The following is a 6602-nucleotide window of genomic DNA, read 5'->3' as shown; positions in this document are numbered from 1 at the left end:
ATTGGGGAGCCCATTTAGGTTGCCATTTTCCATGTTGGTTTTGTGGGTAGTTGTTTTCTGTTTTGTGTTGCTGCACCAGACAGAACTGTTTTGCTTTCGTTCTCCTGTTTGTTGTTTTTGTTCGAGTTGGGTTTTTGGATTAAATCATGAACACTTTAAACGCTGCACCTTGGTCCACTCTTCCTTTCAGCCCACGAGAAGCGTTACACATATATTTTTCTACTGTGTTATTGACTGTACGTTTGTTTATGTGGAACTCTGTGTTGTTGTTTTTGTCGCACTGCTTTGCTTTATCTTGACCTGGGGCCTGTTGCACAAAAGTAGAATTAAGACATCCGGGATAAATGACTCAGCTGAGCTCAATGAAGCCAAAACATGTGCGTCCAGGCTTAATTGGTTGCACAAAGACCAAGCCAGGATGAGCAGACACGGATTCATTAAGCCAGGTGAAACCAATCCTGGATAGGTGCGCGCTCACGGCTCACTCAAATAGACCCCGCCACAGATCACAGATTAACTGATTTACCATGGCAACTAGAGCCGCGTACTTTTCCCCGTCGGAAGCACAAATCCTCATGGAGGCATACGAGGAGGTAAAAGATATAATTAAGAAGAAAGGCAACACCGCCACAGTGATAAAGCAAAGAGAAAAAGCGTGGCAAAGTATTGCAGACCGCCTGAATGCGTAAGTAGTGCACAATTACACACTCACCGCTCCGCTGAAACATCACAATTACAATTCAAATATTTAATTCACATCTCCAAAAATGCAGTTGTACTGTAATTATGAAACGGTTAAATTTTTAATTGAAATGCACTGCAGATATGAGTGAAATTGTGTAAAGTAACTCCATCACACTGTATAAAGCTATGATACATTTTTTGATATTTTTACTGAAAACAAGACAAAAATACCAAGTAATTTTTTGCAGTGTGACTCCATTAAATGTGTGTGTGTGTGTGTGTGTGTGTGTGTGTGTGTGTGTGTGTGTGTGTGTGTAGATTAAACATGAACGGGCCAAAACGGACATGGCAGCAGGTCAAAATCAAATACAAGAACATTCTGCAGAATGGTATGGTCCCTGACTAATATTTAACAAAGCACAAGCATATATTGTACCCAGAAGGTGCCTGCTCACACATTGTCTGTACTGTTTTAGCAGTGAAAAAGAATACCCACAGACAAGGCACGGGTGGTGGGTCACCAAAGGCTGACCTTACCCCAGCAGAGGACATGGCCTTGGAGCTAAATAAAGGCAGGCCCGTCTTAGAGGGGATCCCTGGGGGGAAAGAGACGAGCATAGGTTCCTCCCAAGATGCCACCCGCTTCATTCAAGGTATGTCCTTCCATCTCTACATGGGATACAACCACATTCATATTGAATCAATTTGGACTGTCTGACTTTGGTTTACCTATTGCCTTGCAGTGTCTGGCAGCACTGTGTTCCTGTTAGAGCCACCAGCACAAGCACCAGACGATGCTGATCCAGTGAGTACTCCATCAAAGGCATACTGTAGGCCTGGCATGTCTTGTCTACTAGCTTCAATATGAATCCGATTAAATGTGATAGGGTGAAGGCCCCAGTGCAGCAGCAACAGCACATGATGGAGACGATGATGAGGAGGAGACCATCTCTCTGGATTCCAGAAGGCATGAGGTATCATGTTAAGACTGTGAAAGTACTATTTACTCTACAATGGTGAGGAGTCCTCATCAAAATCAAAAAATCTAATTTCTTTTACAGGACCCAGATGCTATACAGTGGGAAAACCAGCCTGGCAACATAGTGCGTATTAATAAAAGGACACCACATCCTGCCAAATTCCAGCTGCGCTAATTGTATTGTGTTCACAGAGCTCACAAGCTATCAGAAAGTTGTATGGCAACCACCTCCGGCGCCAAATAGAACTGGCAGACATAGACATTCAGTACAAGAAGAAAAAGATGGAAAATCTTGCACTGGAGTCCGAAATAAAAAAGAGGACAATTAGGAAACTGGACCTTGAAATAAAAAAACTTGAGAGGGAGGTGAGATATGCCTTCAATGTACACTGTATGCTAACTGTAACACAAATGTATTAATCATTATTTTTCTTTCCTCCCCCAGCTCCAAGAAGATGACACAGCTCAAAATAAAAATTAGGTATATTCTCGTAAAGTCAAGTGAGCCATGACATATGAGCTCTTATTGTGAGCACACAGGACGGTGGCATCTTTCTAAGGTTTTTTTTATTTTCCCAGCAATCAGTACAACCAAGTCATCGTTATAAGGCATCGCCCTCTTTTGCCCACCCCCCCAGCACCAGGTGTGGCCACTAGCCTATATGAAGGCCCAAAATTGTGTGTTCCTTTCTGCTCTGACAATGGCATGCCCATTCGTGCGAGATGTGGTGGATGAAGAAGCACTTGTGCTGAGGAGAGCCTTCAGGCGAGAAAGGGTCTTCAGGGACCGGTTGGACCCACTGGCCTTCCCTGATGACCATCTATATGAAAGATACAGGTTTTCTGCAGATGGCATCAGGTATCTATGCAGACTACTGGGTCCCAGGATTAAGCACCGCACTGCACGGAGCCATGCACTGAGTGTGGAGCAAATGGTTTGTGTGGCCTTGCGCTTTTTTGCTAGTGGAGCCTTCCTGTACTCAGTGGGGGATGCAGAACAGCTGAACAAGGCCACAATTTGCCGCACAATAAGGAGTGTGTGTCTGGCTATCAAAGCATTAGCAGATGTCTTCATCTCCTTCCCTGGCCACAGAAGACTCTGTGACATCAAAGAGGAGTTCTATAGGATTGCAGGTAAGAGGATCTACAAATTACAGGACAACTGTTAACACATAGTAGGATACTCATTACTTTGTGTGACAGGTTTCCCCAATGTCATTGGTGCAGTGGACTGCACACACATAAGGATAAAAGCCCCCTCAGGTGCCCATGAGGCCGATTTTGTGAATAGGAAATCCTTTCACAGCATTAATGTTCAGGTGAACATAACTTTTTGATATTGTCCATTGACGAACACTCTGCATTGCCAGTGATGTGCATTGATTGGTGTAATATTCCTCATCTTATGATTTCAGATGGTCTGCAATGCTGACTGTGTGATCAGCAATGTTGTGGCAAAATGGCCTGGCTCAGTCCATGACTCCAGAATCTTTCGGGCCTCTGAAATCTATCAGTGCCTATCACAAGGTAAGCCACACAACCCCTATTTATAACCATCATGGCTGTGTCAAGAATATCACTGTGTTTATGAGGTAGTAATGATGAGATTTTGTGTTGACAGGTGAATTCTCTGGTGTGTTGCTGGGAGACAGGGGGTATGGCTGCCAGCCTTTTCTCCTGACACCTTTCACAGACCCCCAGGAAGCACAGCAGGCCTACAACCATGCCCATGCCAGGACCAGGGCCAGAGTTGAAATGACCTTTGGCCTCCTGAAGGCACGCTTTCACTGCCTTCACAAATTAAGGGTCAGCCCTGTTAGGGCATGTGATATTACTGTGGCTTGTGCTGTCCTCCACAATGTGGCCTGCCTGAGGAAGGAGAGGGCCCCCAGAGTGCCACCAGCCATGGACTGGGACAATCCGGCAATCTTCCCTGATGACGACAGTGGTCGGCTGCTGAGGGACCAATATGTGTTGAATTATTTTAGTTAGTATGTGTGCTTTCAATTTTGGTTAAATATGTCCTGCGGTGGCAGAGGAATTTGGGTTTTTTTGGGTTCGTTTTTTGACGAATTTGGCCTCTTATGATGTTTGTGCGGTATACTGTGTGTAATACAAGGCTGCAGGGAGGCTACTGCATCCATTCATTTGTCTGTTCAGTTGATGTGTATGGATTTGTCCTGCATTTATTTTAGTGTGCAGACATGCAGGGTGTGTTATATACAGACCTTTGAATGTGTATGTATCATTTTGTATAATATGCTTGGATTCTGTGCTTTCCATCTTGTAGAGTCACTGTGACTTCAGTTTCGAAAGGAGCTGATGGTTTACCTGCTTTGTTTTGTCCTTATTCAATAAAGGAACATAATGTTACACATTGTGTTTTTATATTCATATGGAATGTGTATTTGTTTATATGACAGAGTACTAGGGCCACACTGAAGAAAAAGGATAAAGTCATAAATTTATGAGGCTGGTTCTTTCTGCAGAAAAGCTACATATTGTTTTTACAGTTTTGATACTTATGACAATGTGATACTTAATATTCTGGCACATCAGCATGTCTTTGTTTATGAAACCATACTGAAGTACAATTTCACGAAATGCCCCACATCTGTCATTTTAACAACTGTCCTCCTTTAAAACAACTGGTTACAATATTATGACTTGTGTTTTTTTCCCCTCTGTGGCCCTAATATTCTATCATTTTATATATAGCCTTATAGTCTATGGGAAACTGTAAATTATCTAATGATAGCAACATCATCTAAAAATCATTTTTTATCCAAAATCATTGAAATTAATGATCACAAACGTTTAAATAATAACAGTGGGTCTAGTTATATGTGATAACAATGTATAGTGAGCAGTGAAATAACTATTGGTTTCCATTTGTGGTGACTGCTGACTGACATTAGGGATGAGATTAAATAGATCCTGGAATTTAGCCTGGTCTGGAGCAGGCTAGCTCCACAGAATAAATCTCCATGGTAATTTATACCATAACATATCCTCCTGCCCCCTATCCATCTTTAGTGCAACCGGATTACGGATCAATTGAGCCAGGATCACCAAGATATCCTGGCTTAATCCCTTATCCTAGTTTTGTGCAACAGGCCCCAGGTCGCAGTTGTAAATGAGAACTTGTTCTCAACTGGCCTACCTGGTTAAATAAAGGTGAAATAAAATGATATATACAGTGGGGAGAACAAGTATTTGATACACTGCCGATTTTGCAGGTTTTCCTACTTACAAAGCATGTAGAGGTCTGTAATTTTTATCATAGGTACACTTCAACTGTGAGAGACGGAATCTAAAACAAAAATCCAGAAAATCACATTGTATGATTTTTAAGTAATTAATTTGCATTTTATTGCATGACATAAGTATTTGATACATCAGAAAAGCAGAACTTAATATTTGGTACAGAAACCTTAGTTTGTAATTACAGAGATCATACGTTTCCTGTAGTTCTTGACCAGGTTTGCACAAACTGCAGCAGGGATTTTGGCCCACTCCTCCATACAGACCTTCTCCAGATCCTTCAGGTTTCGGGGCTGTCGCTGGGCAATACGGACTTTCGGCTCCCTCCAAAGATTTTCTATTGGGTTCAGGTCTGGAGACTGGCTAGGCCACTCCAGGACCTTGAGATGCTTCTTACGGAGCCACTCCTTAGTTGCCCTGGCTGTGTGTTTCGGGTCGTTGTCATGCTGGAAGACCCAGCCACGACCCATCTTCAATGCTCTTACTGAGGGAAGGAGGTTGTTGGTCAAGATCTCGCGATACATGGCCCCGTCCATCCTCCCCTCAATACGGTGCAGTCGTCCTGTCCCCTTTGCAGAAAAGAATCCCCAAAGAATGATGTTTCCACCTCCATGCTTCACGGTTGGGATGGTGTTCTTGGGGTTGTACTCATCCTTCTATTCCTCCAAACACGGCGAGTGGAGTTTAGAGCAAAAAGCTCTATTTTTGTCTCATCAGACCACATGACCTTCTCCCATTCCTCCTCTGGATCATCCAGATGGTCATTGGCAAACTTCAGACGGGCCTGGACATGCGCTGGCTTGAGCAGGGGGACCTTGCGTGCGCTGCAGGATTTTAATCCATGACGGCGTAGTGTGTTACTAATGGTTTTCTTTGAGACTGTGGTCCCAGCTCTCTTCAGGTCATTGACCAGGTCCTGCCGTGTAGTTCTGGGCTGATCCCTCACATTCCTCATGATCATTGATGCCCCACGAGGTGAGATCTTGCATGGAGCCCCAGACCGAGGGTGATTGACCGTCATCTTGAACTTCTTCCATTTTCTAATAATTGCGCCAACAGTTGTTGCCTTCTCACCAAGCTGCTTGCCTATTGTCCTGTAGCCCATCCCAGCCTTGTACAGGTCTACAATTTATCCCTGATGTCCTTACACAGCTCTCTGGTCTTGGCCATTGTGGAGAGGTTGGAGTCTGTTTGATTGAGTGTGTGGACAGGTGTCTTTTATACAGGTAACGAGTTCAAACAGGTGCAGTTAATACAGGTAATGAGTGGAGAACAGGAGGGCTTCTTAAAGAAAAACTAACAGGTCTGTGAGAGCCGGAATTCTTACTGGTTGGTAGGTGATCAAATACTTATGTCATGCAATAAAATGCAAATTAATTACTTAAAAATCATACAATGTGATTTTCTGGATTTTTGTTTTAGATTCCGTCTCTCACAGTTGAAGTGTACCTATGATAAAAATGACAGACCTCTACATGCTTTGTAAGTAGGAAAACCTTCAAAATCGGCAGTGTATCAAATACTTGTTCTCCCCACTGTATATATTTGACTCAAAATTCCTGATACACAGTATGGCGTTGTTGGCAAAATAAATGGATGTGGTTCCATACATTTCTGGGTAGTCCAAAAACTATTGCTATCAGGTTGTAAATCCCAGTTGTCCTGGTACGTTGTT

At 43.2% G+C, this 6602-nt stretch overlaps 2 long non-coding RNA genes across 2 annotated transcripts; both read left to right on the top strand.

The window, feature by feature from the left end:
- Window positions 1-330: 330 nt before the first annotated feature.
- Window positions 331-1490, top strand: LOC139555902 (uncharacterized). Its single transcript, XR_011671034.1, has 3 exons — window positions 331-1073; window positions 1161-1337; window positions 1428-1490. It is a non-coding gene; the product is annotated as an uncharacterized lncRNA (long non-coding RNA).
- A 41-nt stretch (window positions 1491-1531) lies between these two features.
- LOC139555903 (uncharacterized) lies at window positions 1532-4057 on the top strand. The gene is made up of 2 exons (XR_011671035.1): window positions 1532-3190; window positions 3285-4057. It is a non-coding gene; the product is annotated as an uncharacterized lncRNA (long non-coding RNA).
- The last annotated feature ends 2545 nt before the right edge of the window (window positions 4058-6602 follow it).

Source organism: Salvelinus alpinus, chromosome 27, assembly GCF_045679555.1.
Source record: "Salvelinus alpinus chromosome 27, SLU_Salpinus.1, whole genome shotgun sequence".
Lineage (NCBI taxonomy): Eukaryota > Metazoa > Chordata > Actinopteri > Salmoniformes > Salmonidae > Salvelinus > Salvelinus alpinus.
This window is presented reverse-complemented; position numbering and strand designations above follow the sequence as displayed.